The 15213-nt window shown below is 38.9% G+C and overlaps 1 protein-coding gene across 3 annotated transcripts in view; it reads right to left on the bottom strand.

The window, feature by feature from the left end:
• DNAJC6 (DnaJ heat shock protein family (Hsp40) member C6) overlaps nt 1-15213 on the bottom strand; it is a 130189-nt gene that overhangs the window by 101560 nt on the left and 13416 nt on the right. The window lies entirely within an intron of this gene.

The following is a 15213-nucleotide window of genomic DNA, read 5'->3' on the forward strand; positions in this document are numbered from 1 at the left end:
CATGATTTTTTTAAACTAAACGTTGTGGTCTACTAGTAGATTATAAAATAAACTTGGCAATTCATGACCATTATTTTAATAAAAATGGAACAGGTTGGAAAACATCAGTTTGGGCATATGGTAAGATACTGTTTCTTCAAATACTATTTTGGGTTTCTGGTGTGTGTGTGTGTGTGTCTGTCTCTGTGTGTGTGTGTGTGTGTGTGTGTGTGTGTGTGTGTGTGTGTGAGATTCTGCTCGAAAATGACATAAATGTATTTCTCACCATGGGTCCCAGTATTAAATGTTTGAATGTGAATATATAACAGCACCTCCAGTACTGAGAGGTCCTAGTTTTCCCAAATTTTTTAATCCTCACCCAAGGATATGTTTTTATTGATTTTACAGAGAGAGGAGGGGGGGAGAGAGAAAGAGACAGAAACATTGATCAGTTGCCTCCTGTAAGTGTCCAATGGGGGATCAAACCTACAACCTAGGTATGTGCCCTGAGAGGGAATAGAACCCACAACCTTTTGGTGTATGGGACGATGCTCCAAACAACTAAGCCACCCAGCCAGGACTAGTTTTCGCAGTTTTTAATGACCTATACACTGTGACATCTGAATTCACTTGGATAATTGGACAACAGAGAATTCTAGCTAACCAGATAATAAATGAGGGCAGAGCTTCTACTGTGTTCTCTCTGCTGCAAAATGTATTGTGATTAGGTTTCTAAAATGCACTTCTTCAATTTTCTGCTTTAGCTCATATAAATCAATGAATAGAATTGAAACTTTCTTTGGCAACATGCCTCAGGTCCATAATTCAGATGCTCTCCTTATTGAATAAGGCCTGTGGATATAGTTGGTACAAGGCACTGAAACTGAAAGCAAGGTACTCCAACTGGCCCTCAGACATGTTTTGTTTGTCCTTTACTTTTTAAAAAAAAAAAAAATTTTTTAGCTTAGATGACTTCACAGAAGGTAGATAGGCTTCAGTTTGAGTGCCACATTTCATCACCACTTCCCAATGTATGATACCCAGTCTGTCCCGCTCATTCCCATCGTCAGTCAGCCCTTGCATAGTGTAGTGGCCACAGCCAGAGGAGTAACACCACCAAGACAAGTGCCAAAGCCACAACTGTAGGCCACAGTCCAAATGAAAGAGCAATCGGCTGGGAATCCTCTCCCGCCTCTATTATTAATCAGCAGAGTGGCCTTAAAAATCATTCTCTTTCTCTTAGCAATAAAATTGAAGGTATTAAATCACACGATTTTCCTATCCTTCTTAAAACTTTACTTGTCATCTTCCCCTTTCTCCTTCAAATGAAGCCCAGAGGGGAAAAAACATGACCATTTAAGTGTTCCAGGAGCTAAGTCCCAGTTCATCTATGTTTTTCCATAGAACACACACATAAATAGTGGCAGCTGACAAGAGTTACACATAGAACAGCGATTTTCAACCAGAGTGCCAGCAGAATTTTTAAAATAAGCAATACCTGACTGTTTAGTCAAGGGCACTGACCTCTTTTCCTTTAGATTGTCAAATAAAAATGTGACAGCTGCCAAAACAACAATACCTGTCTGGTGTGAATGCCCTGTCTTGAACCATAAATATATAGGTCATATAATAGAGTTGCATCTTATTGGTCACATCGCATACTAAAGTTGCGTCTGATTGGTTAATTCTTGGTACCAGAAATCCTTACATACACGTAGAGGCACATGATTTTTTTTAAAAGTTACTTTGGAGCAAAAAGGTAGGTAATTATTATTATTTTTGTAAGTCAATCCAAATAATACCTTTTTCGTCAGATCGGCAAAACATAAATTTTTTGGTGTGCCACAGAATTTTAGTAGTTTATATGTGCCAGAAGATGAAGAAGGTTGGAAATTGCTGACATAGAGCTGTACAACAAGAGAGACAAGGAAGTATGCTAGGAAAAACTGAGTGAGCTGATGCTTAATAGAAGGAAATTTCAATTATTCCTACAATATTCCTGAGGAATGATATTGTCTGTTCTGGGTGCCTGATGGGAGTGCTAAGTTTCCCAGAAAACAGGACAGATTTTTCCAGGCAGGATATATTTTTTAAGATAATTCCCTGGGGGAGGGGGGCACAGGGGGCGGGGGAGACAATTCCCCTAAACTTGTGCTTCCTTAAAGCTCTAAAAATAATAAAAAAACCCCAGCTGCTATTGGTTACTTACCATTTGCCAGGTACCTTAACTACTTTAACTATTACCTTCCCAACAACTCTGCAAAGATATTATCCTTATTTTGAGGCAAACTGGAGAGGTTGAGTAACCTGCCCAAGCTCACACAGCTACCAATCACTTAGGATTCAAACTCCAGTCTTTCTGTCCATGCTTTGGCCACTGCACCAGACTGAAGAGGTGGTTCTGGTGGTCAAAGTGAAAGCCGGAGGATGCCTCGGTCATTCCTGGTATCTGTCCTAAGTGTGGCCGGTGAAAAATGGTTTGGACACCTTGTGGGAACTACCCTTGCTTTGCTACGGGTCCTGCTCAGTGAAACCTGAACGTTTTCAATTAATGTGGCTTCCCAATAGGCAGTCTCATTTGTAAGCATCTGGGCTAGAGGAATTTGTATGTTGTGCTCCTGAAAACTGGTACTTTGCTACTCTTTGGTCTCCTTTTAAATCTCTAGTAGGAAAAAAAAATCTTTATTTTTCATTAAAAGCAAGTTTCTAGTTTTAAAAAATAAGCTTGGCCTCTGAGTTTGCACATGTATGTGTATAAATATGTGTATGTGTGTATGCAAATTAAGAAGACATCGAGGCATTGTGGAAAACCACTAGCTTTGGGGGGAAAAGTACAACTATGTTAAAGTTCTGGACCTGCCACATGTAAGTTTTCTATAATCTGTTTATCAGCCTCATTTTCTCTATATAAAGTTGGGGAGACAACTTTTCCTCCCTCATAGGAAGAATCAAATGAAATAAGGGACATGAAAGCATATGATAAACACTAAAGCCCTATTCAAATACTGTATTTCATCACGTCTAAGAAATCATCCATTTTATCTTATTTTTTAAAAAAAATATTTTTACTGTTTTTTAGAGAGAGGGCAAGGGTGAGAGAACATTGACTTGAGAGCGAAACGTTGATTGGCTGCCCCCTGCATGTCCCCCACTGGGATCAAGAGCCTGACTCAGTGGTTCTCAACCTTCTGGCCCTTTAAATACAGTTCCTCATGTTATGACCCAACCATAAAATTATTTTCGTTGCTACTTTATAACTGTAATGTTGCTACTTTATGAATCATAATGTAAATATCTGATATGCAGGATGGTCTTAGGAGACCCCTGTGAAAAGGTTGTTCGACCGCCAAAGGGGTCGCGACCCACAGGTTGAGAACCGCTGGCCTGACTTTCAAGGACAGGCTCCTGGTATAACAATGTTACACCTACATTACCATTTCAAGAGTAACTCCTGGAAGAGCCTGTCCCTTTCATCTGTCATCTTATAAGCAGGGAAACTTCAGTTTCTCAAATGGACAGACACCAGCAGACTACCATAAGCTAGCTCTGTGCTCAACTGCTATCAATCCTGGGGAAAACAGACTCAAAATTTTTGCATGGTGAACAGTTTTCCAAAGTCAGATGCAAATCTACACTGAAGTGAATGTCTTCCTAAATGCTAGATACTCCCATGTTTGGCCCTGAGCTCATTATATAAGATTTTATGCACAAGATCCCTAAAAAGTGGATGTAACTCTTTTTTCTTTTTAAAAAAATATATTTTATTGATTTTTTACAGAGAGGAAGGGAGAGGGAGAGTTAGAAACATCGATGGGAGAGAAACATCGATCAGCTGCCTCCTGCACACCCCCTACTGGGGATGTGCCCGCAACCAAGGTACATGCCCTTGACCGGAATCGAACCTGGGACCCTTGAGTCCGCAGACCAGCACTCTATCCACTGAGCCAAACTGGTCAGGGCTATATGCAATTATTTTATGGCTAAAGGTTGTGAGCCCTAGCGTATGTGACAAATCCTCCACAATGATGATGAGGAAGGCAGTGGTCACCCCAGATGCATACAGAGCCAATTCTCGGGGTGCTGAATCTCCAGGCAGTTTCTAAGACACCAACCCACTGCTGCCCACTTGACTACATCTAAAGCAGGGAAAGAACCAGAATTTCCTGACCACTAAATTAAGAGCCTAGGTTTCTCATGTATTTACCTATCTAAATGTGAAAGGTCTTTTGAGAAGATTACCATGGCCATGTCATACCTATGGAGACCAGGGCTCTGAATACAGCTGAGCACGGGCTAAGCAGTGATTATCAGTGATCCCCAATGTCCCTTTCCATCTTCTATGCTAATAGAACCCTTGATCTTTAGCTGGGCACAAGGTCATACAGTATAAAGAGTATATTTCTCGGTCTTCTTTCATGCCTTGGACCTGTCACATGCAAGTTTTCTATAATCTGCTAGGTGTGTGCATGGGACTACATTGTGGTCACTAGACTATAAGTAGAGATGATAAGTGCAGTTTCTGGTGTGCATCCTCAAAAGGGAGGACAGCTGGTGTGCTCTTCTTCCATTCCCTTTCTCTTTCGTCTGGTAAACTATGGAGCTCCAACAGGTGTCTTGGACCATGAGATGACCTTGAAATGGAGGACTTTGACAATGAAGCAATAGAATAGAAGAACCCTGATCCCTAGAGAACTATGGCAGCCCTATACTGATTATTTCTAGACTTCTTAAAGGTGAGAGAGAAACAAACTATTTTGTTTTAAGCAATTTTTCTTTTTCTTTGTTGTTGTTGTTGTTGTTGTGTGCACCCAAACCTAATCCTAACTAGGATACAAACCACAAGCTAACCACTGGATTTTATTTATTTACCACAACATTTGCTGGGAACAACAGAAAGTCTCTGTGTGCATGGACAAATTATTTTAACTTCTCTATGCCTCAGTTTCCTCATCCGTAAAATAGTAGCATCTCTGGGCAGCTGTTAGAGTTGCATGATATAAAACACATAAAGAGCTTAGCACACTGCCTGCCACATGAAGTTCAGTGAATGTTACCTTTGTTATGTCTTGTCATTGTCCTTTGACTGATACACGGCTGGGTCCACTGGGCATAAATCCAAAGCCAGTGATCTCTCCGCCTCACTCTGCTACCGAGTTACGGCCCTCCTGGCCAGAGCCACCCAGCGCTGCAGAACCCTGACCATGCCATCGGTGAACTCCCCCAGAAGAGTTGCCTTTCCTTGGAGTGTATCTTTTCTGGTCTGCCCAAACAATCTCAGTGCAGTCTGGGACATTTTAAGCCATCAAAGTCGATCTAGAACTTACAGCAAAGTGTCAACACTTATGCCATAGTGATTCTGAGTCTCTTTACTTCAATATGGCCCAAATGAGAGAGTATGACTTGTCTTTTGTGCTAAAAGTAAATGAGGAAGTTTGAGTGATAGGTTGGGCATCTTATTGTACTGTGTGTTGTGGTGGTGTTTTGTTTTGTTTTCCTTTTACTTTCTATTGTGGAAATTTTCAAACATATACACAATACAGAAAATCATATAATGGATCCTTTGTACCCATCATTCAGTATCAACTATTACCACATCATGGCCAATCATGTTTTACATATATAGACACCTAACTACTTTGAAGCAAATTCTAGATTTTGTATCATTTCATCAGTAAATAGCTCACTATGTAGCACTTTAATGTTTGTAAAATGCCTACTATATTTTCTCTGTACTAGAAGTAGGACAAGGTGACATTAATCTGTCTGCTGTGAAACTAAAGCTATCCACCAGGTGCCTTTGAGGAGACTGTCAGTTTTCTTATTTCCCAGTGGAAATGACATAACAGTCCATTCAACTTCCTGTCCCCACTCTCAGCACCCCCCTCCCCAGCCCCACAAACTCACCTCTTCAAGCACTAGGCCTTGTGTTGTGATCTTAGGCCTTGCTATCCAAGAAATCTAGAAATCAGTCTGGAATTGAGTTTTTCCAACATACAAGAAATTTCTACAATATTAAAGTTGGAAGGAATTGTAAAGGGTAGACTAACCCTTTCAATTTAGAAATAAGACCATTGAGACAAAGAAGTGAGCAAACAGATTCACATTTGAGCTTTTAAAACTGCAGATCCAATTACGTGACTCAGCAGCTTAAAACCATTCGAGGGTTTCCATCACCCTCAGTCTGAGGTACTGGACGTAATGGACCCTTTACATTCTAAGACCAGCTGTGTCCCTCTAGGCGGCCCTCTCCACTTTTCCCCTTCCCCCATGCTGCCTTAAGTCTATAGGGCTTCTTTGTGATCTCCTGCCTGGCCAATTCCTACTTGCCCTTCAGATCCCTGCATAGCTAGCACTTCCCCAAGAAACCATCCAAGTTCTCAAAACCAAGTTAGATATGATTTCACGTGGTCCCATAGAACGTTGTACATATTTAAACATAAACTTACAATGCACTACATTGAAATTTCCTGTTACATGTATGACTTCCCACATCAGATTGTGGGCCATGTTTGGTACCTAACTCCATGCCTGATAAACGCTTGTTAAATGAATGACTACTGCCACTTGGAAGAGTCCATGAAGGACATATGGGAAACTGCTCTGTATACTGTTTAGCACCCCACGAAGGTTAACCATTGCATTTATAACTGCGTAAGGCCACAGACATACAACTATACTATATAGGGGACTGACCAGTCCATATCAGAGCTCTTAGTATTCCATCACACTGCTTAATATGAATCCAGCCAATAACGTTGTCAGTAACTATAAGTAGCAGTAACTATTTTCCTATGCAAATAAAACCACTTCTACTGGGTTAAGGAAAACACACAGACTTATAACCTTTTAAAATCATTTTAGTTTGAAAATTTTGACTTTTTTATCTCAGTAGAAAATTCATACACTGCAAATCATTTTTTTTTTCTGAAAGAATTACGGATCATCATTTTAAAGATTATTTCCTTTGGGCTAGATATTGTTTATGAATAAAAGAACATGACACTTTCACCTTTGGCTCTGAAATCACCATGCCCATGTGGTACAGAGTACAGGGAGCCATGTGTTGGTGAAAAACTAGATGGAGAAGTTCTCAAAAGAAAGTGTTCGGTCACAAATTACAAGAACAAACTGCCCAAGTTGTGGTAAGTATATTTTAAGCTCCTCACTATTCAGATGATGTTAGAGCTTTTCTATAACCTTTAAATCTTTGCCTGCAAGATTGGAGCATAGTGGTGTTGGTTTTCTATTCAAGAAAGATGTGAGTACGGCATTTACCTACATCGCCATCTTGACTGGAAGTCCCTGCAACTTGTTTCTTAAATGAGTTAATAACCTACTTTCTATATCTAAGATTTTAAATTTATATGCATCACCTCCCTAGAGTTTCATCAAGCCCAACACATTCCTCTCATCAGTTCTGCGATAGTTTTTGACGTTTATCCAACAAGATGTAAAAATGGCCAATGGACTTTTCAACCCTAAGAAGTGATCTACAGATGGTCACAAAAAGCAAACAAACAAAACCAGATGACCACTGTTCTATCTAACTTGGAATTTTGCTATCTGAATGACAGATGCAGAATACTAATTAACAAAATGAAAATCAGGTTCTGGTTTTGTGAGAGAATAATACACACACAGGAAGTCAGTTTCATGTAGCACATGTTCACTGATCCCCCAAGTCGCTGAGGGTACAGGGTACATTAAATGATTCCATAAAAATATGCTGGGCATCGACTTTGTGATAGGCATAGTGCAGTGTGAAATCACTGATTCAAGGTGATTCAATGGCTGGGCTGTAAGTAGGAAAATCTCAGATGTCTTAACTTTTAGAACAATGGATTTTTCATTCCACCTGGATGTCTCATTTCTTTAAAAATCTAAAACAATTCTCCAATCCACCAAAATAAACAAGGAAAGCAAGGAAGGCGAGGAAGGCAAGGAAGGCAGGAAGGCAGGAAGGGAGGAAGGGAGGAAGAGAGGAAGGGAGGAAGGGAGGAAGGGGAGGGAGGGAGGAAGGAAAGAAGGGAGGAAGGAAGGAAGGAAGGTCAATGTGTGCTCCATCCATTATATCATTTATTTACTCTGAAACTTGAATTAGCCTCCTAAATAAATAACACATTTTCCTGTTAAGTAGAGTTTGAATTGTTAAAAGTGCCAGTATCTAAATCTCCTCTTAATAACTGAAGTCCAGGTTATTGTTATGAAATATTATAAATTTTGTAGTATTTTCAGACTCTAAAAATGTAGAAAGTTGGCAGTCATGTTAACTGAAAAAAAAAATGATCTCAACCAAGTAAAACACATATATGGATACATAAAGATATCACAGAAAGGGGATACACTCAAGCTTTAACGGCAGTTATCTCTAAGGGAAGGAATAATAGAAGGTTCTTACAGTTTTTCTTGTGCTTTTTGAATTTTCATAATTTCCTTTTGGGAAACATATACTTTTAAATTACAATATATTGAGTACCTACTATGTGTCAAGCATTATGCTAGGTGTTATAAAGCAGAACACAGGGAGGGGACCTGGAGGCAGAGAAAGCCTTCAAGAAGAAGGTACTATTTGAAAGAGTAGAACTGAGCCAGGCAAAGAGGAGGGGAAATACACTCAGGTGGAAGGAACCGAATGTTGAGAACTCAAAACCCAGCCTTCGAGGAATTAAAATAAATCCAGGATGACAAAATGATGCACTATCAATTCCAAGCCAAGTTATATGTGTGTGAGATTGTGTACAAAATACCCACACCACATCCTCAACAGGCCACGCCCCATAGAAGCAGGAGGAAAAGAGGAGCTATCTCCCACTGTTTCTTTCTCCTAACTGCCCCGACCACTCCAATTAAGGTAAGTCTGCTCTCCTGCATTCCACCCCCCCCCCCCCTTGAGAGCCCTCTCCTTTAATACTGGTTTTCAGATTTTTACCATTTAACTCACAGCAGCAGGAGACACAGCTGAGTTCATTCTCTGCACCAACGCCACCGCCGCCCCCCGCCCCCACCACCAATCCCCAGTTTGGAAAAAGTTTTCTAAATTTAAACCACACAGCACCAAACTAAAAATGGCTTAGAAAGGGAAACAAACTACCTTGTGCTGGGCTCCTGTTAGATTTCACAGGCATGAATTACCCTTTTTTCTAAGCATATGTAGTCAAATAATTCTTAGGTCATAAGATAACCATCCCCAAGTTCTCATGAGACAAAAGTGTCTGTTTTTAAATGACCAGGGAAGAGGTTGAAGGCGGCAAAAAAGAGTAGGGAAGTTAAGTGATGACTCATGCAAGATGCATCTGGGGTTCTGCGAATGTCATCCAGCTCACGGTTAGTGCGTGCTGGGTTTTCCTCATCCCCTTTCTGAAAGGTAAGAAAAGGAAGACAGAACTAGAGTCAGAGGCCTGAGTGTCAGTCCCTATTATATGAGACACTCCCCCAACCCTCAAGTGAGTTTCCCCTTCCAAGCTTCAGTTTCCTCATCCCTAATCATTCTGGGATTGGAAGCTGAACCTGATCAGTGGTTCTCAAGCTTTTTTGTCCTTGGCACTTTTTCCTTTTTTTTTTTTTTTTTTTTTTAACAATAGCATGTTAGCTCTTTTAAAATTTTCCACAGAAGTGTAATAGACATACTGAAGCATGAATCAAATCATGTGTTCAGCTCAATGAATTTTCACCAACTGAATGTGCCTAAAAAACCAGCATTGGAGTAGAGAGACACATCTGAAAAGACTGAAAAATAAGTGCTTTTTTGTTTGTTTAGTTAATTCTAATACAAAATTTGGGGTAACACGAAAAACATTCCCACATTTGGGTAAGGCACCCATCACCTGGTCACTCTTCAGTTTAGGTCACACTTGAATAGTGCTATTTATTGCCCTAACTTAATTCCTAGAACTACCTTAGTGTATATTTGAGAAGGAAGGAGAGTCTAGTGCAAAAGGATGAGATGAATGAGTGAATTAACTGACCTTGGATTTGAATTAACTGACCTTGGATTTGAGATTTAAGGACGTGGGCAGAGCGACATGAAGCCCATGAGTGTGACCAGCAGCACCTATACATAAGCCTAAGTCCTGGGAAGGATGTTGAAAAACTACCTACTCAGCTATGGTAAAAGGCTGGGTGAAAGCTATGCTAACAAATTTTATGGAATGTTTTGTAACTTAATCATTCAAGTTATTTTGTAAATTTTAGAATTGCATTAAACTTGGGAGGTGAGAGTTGACAATTCCAAATTATTAAAAAAAAAACAAGAGTATTAAACATTTGAATGTAGGGTCAGACTCACGAAAATGAAAAGGTCCATATTCTTTGAAACAAAGCAACAAAAATTTATAATAATTTCAGAAAAAAATATGGGAAAAGAAGATACAGACAAGCATTGAATAAGCAAGAAACAGTAACTAGAAATCAACTGTACATACCCTTTATTATTTATAAGATTTTGAAAATGTCATTGGTATCTTGGTGTTTTGCTCTGCTGATTTTATTTTTTAATATAGTCCACATTTTTTATTTATTTAATTTATTTTTAAAGATTTTTTTATTGATTTTTAGAGAGAAGGGAAGGGAGAGGGAGACAGAGAGAAACATCAATGTGAGAGTGCAACAGAAATACAAAGGATTGTAAAACAATACTATGAACAACTATATCCCAACAAGCTGGACAATGTGGATAAAATAAACAAATTCCTAAAAAAATACAATCTTCCAAAATTGAATAAGAAAACCTGAATAGGCCAATAACAAATGATGAAATAGAAGCAGTTATCAAATAACTCCCAGAAAACAAAAGCGCTGGTCTGGAGAGCTTAACAAAAGGAAGACAAACAATCCAATCAAAAAATTGACAAAGGACCTAAATAGACACTTCTCCAAAGTGGACCAGATGGTCAAGAGACACATGAAAAAATGCTCAAAGTCACTGATCATCAGAGAGATGAAAATTGAAAAGACAATGAGGTATCACCTCACACTTGTCATAATGGCTACCATCAAGAAATCAACAAATGACAAGTGCTGGTGATGATGTGGAGAAAAGGGAACCCATGTATACTGCTGATGGGAATGCAGACTGCTGCAGCCATTATGGAAAACAGTATGGAGCTTCTTTAAAAAATTAAATATGGAGCTCCCATTTGACCCCGTGATCCCACTTCTAGGAATATATCCTAAGAGATCTGAAACACCAGTCAGAAAGAATGTAGGCACCCCTATGTTCATAGCAGTGCAATTTACAATAGCTAAGATCTGAAAACAGCCCAAGTGCCCATCAGTAGATGAGTGGATAAAAAAGCTGTGGTACAGCCTAGCTGGTGTAGGACAGTGGTTGAGTGTCGACCTATGAACCAGGAGGTCACTATTTGATTCCCAGTCAGGACACATGCTCAGGTTTCGGGCTTGATCTCTGGTGTGGGATATGCAGGAGGCAGCCAATCAATGATTCTCTCTCATCATTGATGTTTCTATCTCTCTCTCCCTCTCCCTTCCTCTCTGAAATCAATAGAAATATATATTTTTTTAAAAGCCATAGTACATTTACACCATAGAATACTATGCAGCAGTGAAAAAGAAGGATCTCTTACCCTTTGAGACAGCATGCAGGGACCTGGAGAGTATTATGCTAAGAGAAATAAGCCAGTCAGAGAAAGTCAAGTATCACATGATCTCACTCATATGTGGAACCTAATGAACAAAATAAACTGATGAACAAAATAGATCCAGAGACATAGAAACATGGAACAGACTGTCGAATCTCAGAGGGAAGGTGGGGGTGGGTGGGTGGTAGGAGATCAACCAAAGAACTTGTATGCATATATGCATAACCCATGGACAGATAATAGGGTGGTGAAAGCCTGGGACGGGGTTGGGCGGGGGGGAGGGGGGAGCTAGAAGGGATCAATGGGGGGAAAAGGGGACATATGTAATGTCTTCTACAGTAAAGATTTATTTTTTTTAAAAAGAGGGTAGTTTGTGCACAGCTCAATCTCATTGCTATAGATAGGTCTAAATATTTTTAAATGAACTATTTATATCTATAAAACTCTAATACGCAAATTGTCCCCTTGGGAGTTCAACCCAGAGACCAGGAGTTCGATCGCTTGCTATGACATGCGCTGACCACCAGGAGGCGGTACAGAATGAAGGAAGGCCCTGGCCAACAGCCAGCAACCGGGGAAGGGAGGCCCTGGCCAGCAGCTGGAAGGCTCCAATTGGCCCTGATCACCAGCCAAGCCTAGGGACCCTACCCGTGCACGGATTTCATGTACTGGGCCTCTGGTAAACATATAATTGAGTATATAATCTCAAAAAGTTTTAATGTTGGGTCAAACTTTTTTAATATTAAGGAGGCCAAAATAAAGTTGTTTTTATAAACTCCAGGTAACACAAATATACATAAATATAATACATATTTTGTAGTTCCCTGTTTAGGATCTCAAAATGAAACTCAAAGATAAAATAATCTACGTAACACAACATTTTGAAAAATAAGATATATAATGTACCAACTATAATGTAAAAGAGAAGTGAAAGACAAGTTATCTATTTCTATAAAAGGTAAGTGACCGACATACGTTCGTCTGACTGTCCAACCGACTGACCGGCCGGTACATATGATGCGCACTGGCAATTTAAAAATAAACGTTGACTCGTGCATGCACAATATATATAAAGCTCACACTGGTGCCAATCACACACGTTTCCATCTGTCATTGTCAATCATGAATTTGGTTGGCACTTCTATTATAGAGAAAAGGCAAATAGTGATATTAAAGTATTTCTTCTAATTAATTTCCTTTCAATGTGCATGAATCTGTGCACCGGGTCACTAGTCTATAATAAAACAATATGCATTTCAATATGTAAATAATCAAGCAGGATTATGTCAGGGAACATAATAAAGCCACATACATGCACTTGTATGTACATTGAATGAGACAGGTGTGTTGTACTGTCATGTCAAATGCAAGTGGTGTCACTTTGGGTAAGTGATGTTCTGAACAAAATTAAGTTCAATCTTTCCTCGATTCACACAGCATTTTTAATCCTGGTAATTTCAGTGTATATATAAAACCAATTTATGTTCTAAGCTCAGAAAATTATAGAAGGTTTTTACTTACCTCTTCAACAAAACATTTGAAAGTTGCACAAAACATGAGATAATTTGTCATGGGACAGAATAATCTGGAACATTCTAGTACATTGAGCATTTCTGGTGTCTGCCCAGTGAACGCATATTTCCAGTTTCCCACAGGAAGTAGTACCATGCCCATTTGCGAACCACCAGACTTACCCAGGCTGTAAAACCAGCTTTATCACATACTAGCTGTGAAACCAAAAAAAAAAAATCACACAGCCATTTTACAGATCACCCAGCCAAAATATCACTTCCTCAACCCACACAGTCATAAGAAGCAATAACAGAAAAATCCTGGAAAGAATCTGAGTTCTCTAAAAGTATCACAGTAGACGTGATGGTTAAAAAAACGCACAATGTCTTTGGACTTCCTTACACTTGTTTTATTTTGAATTACAGACTTGTGTATGAACACCGGAGTCTTTTTAATATTTAGGGCCTAAAAGTCTGGATCTGACCATCTTCAAACTTTCAAACAGACTCTATAATAAAATTCAATAAAATAATCAAATTATTTCAGGAACCACTAGCATAGACTAATGCTCTAATCCTAGTTTTAACACATTAAAATATGCTATACATAACTTCATTTGCTTACAAAATGTCATGTTTGTTATTTTGAGATAAAATATAGAAAAACAGCAGAAAAATCGAAAGAACTATTTGTCCTGAAACCTTGTAGAAAAAGAAATTTCCACCCAAATTTTCAAATTCTCCTCTCCTATCCTTTCATAGCTGTTTCTAAAACTTTGTTGTATAAAATACTCAGAGAACTTACTAAATAAAAGAAAAATTTGGAGCTGGACTTAAGATGTTTTTGCAAATAAACACAATCTAGAAAATTAGTCAAAAGCTATCATTCTCTAAGGTTCACATTTCCCTTTTATAACAAGTAATAATTCTAATAATAAACGATGTTGAAAATTTTATTCAAAGTTCTTCAAGTAGCCATGCTATTTATTCTCAAGCCTTGTCTACCATGTGAATGAATGGTTTTGGAGATAAAATGACCTGGGTTTGAATCCTGGCTCTGCTACTTACCAGCTGTACCCTGTACACAATTCTTAATCCATTTTTTTACATATAAAATACCCCCTACCTATCAATGTTGTGACAATATGTAAAGCTCTTTGCAGACAGCTTTTCATGTACTAGTTGTTAGTTAAATAGAAGCCATGGTTATTATAACTAGCTGTCATATTTATTAATACCTGCTTATTAACTCATTCAACGATTTTCTTCTTAGTGGCCTTATACAAATTTTTTTCTGGCTTAAAAAGCCTTTTGAGATATGCTGGGTAAATGTTACACAATGTCTCTTGTATAAAACAGCCTCAGCCCAGTCAGTGTGGCTCAGTAGTTGAACCAGGAGGTCATGGTTCGATTACCAGCCAGGGCACATGCCCAGGGTTGCAGGCTCACTCCCCCGTAGAGGGCTTGCAGGAGGCAGCCGATCAATGATTCTCTCTCACCACTGATGTTTCTATCCCTTTCTCCCTCTCCCTTCTTCTCTGAAATCAATAAAAATATATTTTAAAAAAGAAAATTCTTCTTTAAAAAGACAGCTTTGCCCAACTGTCTAAAGACAACATATACCAAAAATAGGACAAAGAATGACATTTATTAAACTACAATTTAACATTTACTGAACACTAGTCATGTGATGGTAGCTTATAAAAATTCAGTTTCTCCTACCAACATCCTGAGTATTTATTTGCCTCTGTCAACCTCTTCAAAAATTCACAACATTTTAATAGTTTTTCTGTAGTACTTTTCACCACAAAGACTTTAATTTTTAGTATATTTATATTTCTTTTTTTATAGCTCTCTCTTTTTTTAATTTCTTTATTGGTTAAGGTATTACAAATGTGTCCTCATCCCCCGATTAACCCCCAACCTCCCTAGTATATTTATGTTTCATATTCAAGTCTCCAACTGATTCTTTGCAACCTACAAAGAGTTCTCATGGTATGGTTAGCATGATCACACCCGCTCTTCAACATGCACACACACATACATACACACACACACCACATCGCATCACATTCTCAGCTGGTCTCTGTCAACACTTAACCACCTCCCAGCATAAAAGAATTCTT

This window comes from Myotis daubentonii, chromosome 3 (assembly GCF_963259705.1).
Source record: "Myotis daubentonii chromosome 3, mMyoDau2.1, whole genome shotgun sequence".
NCBI lineage: Eukaryota > Metazoa > Chordata > Mammalia > Chiroptera > Vespertilionidae > Myotis > Myotis daubentonii.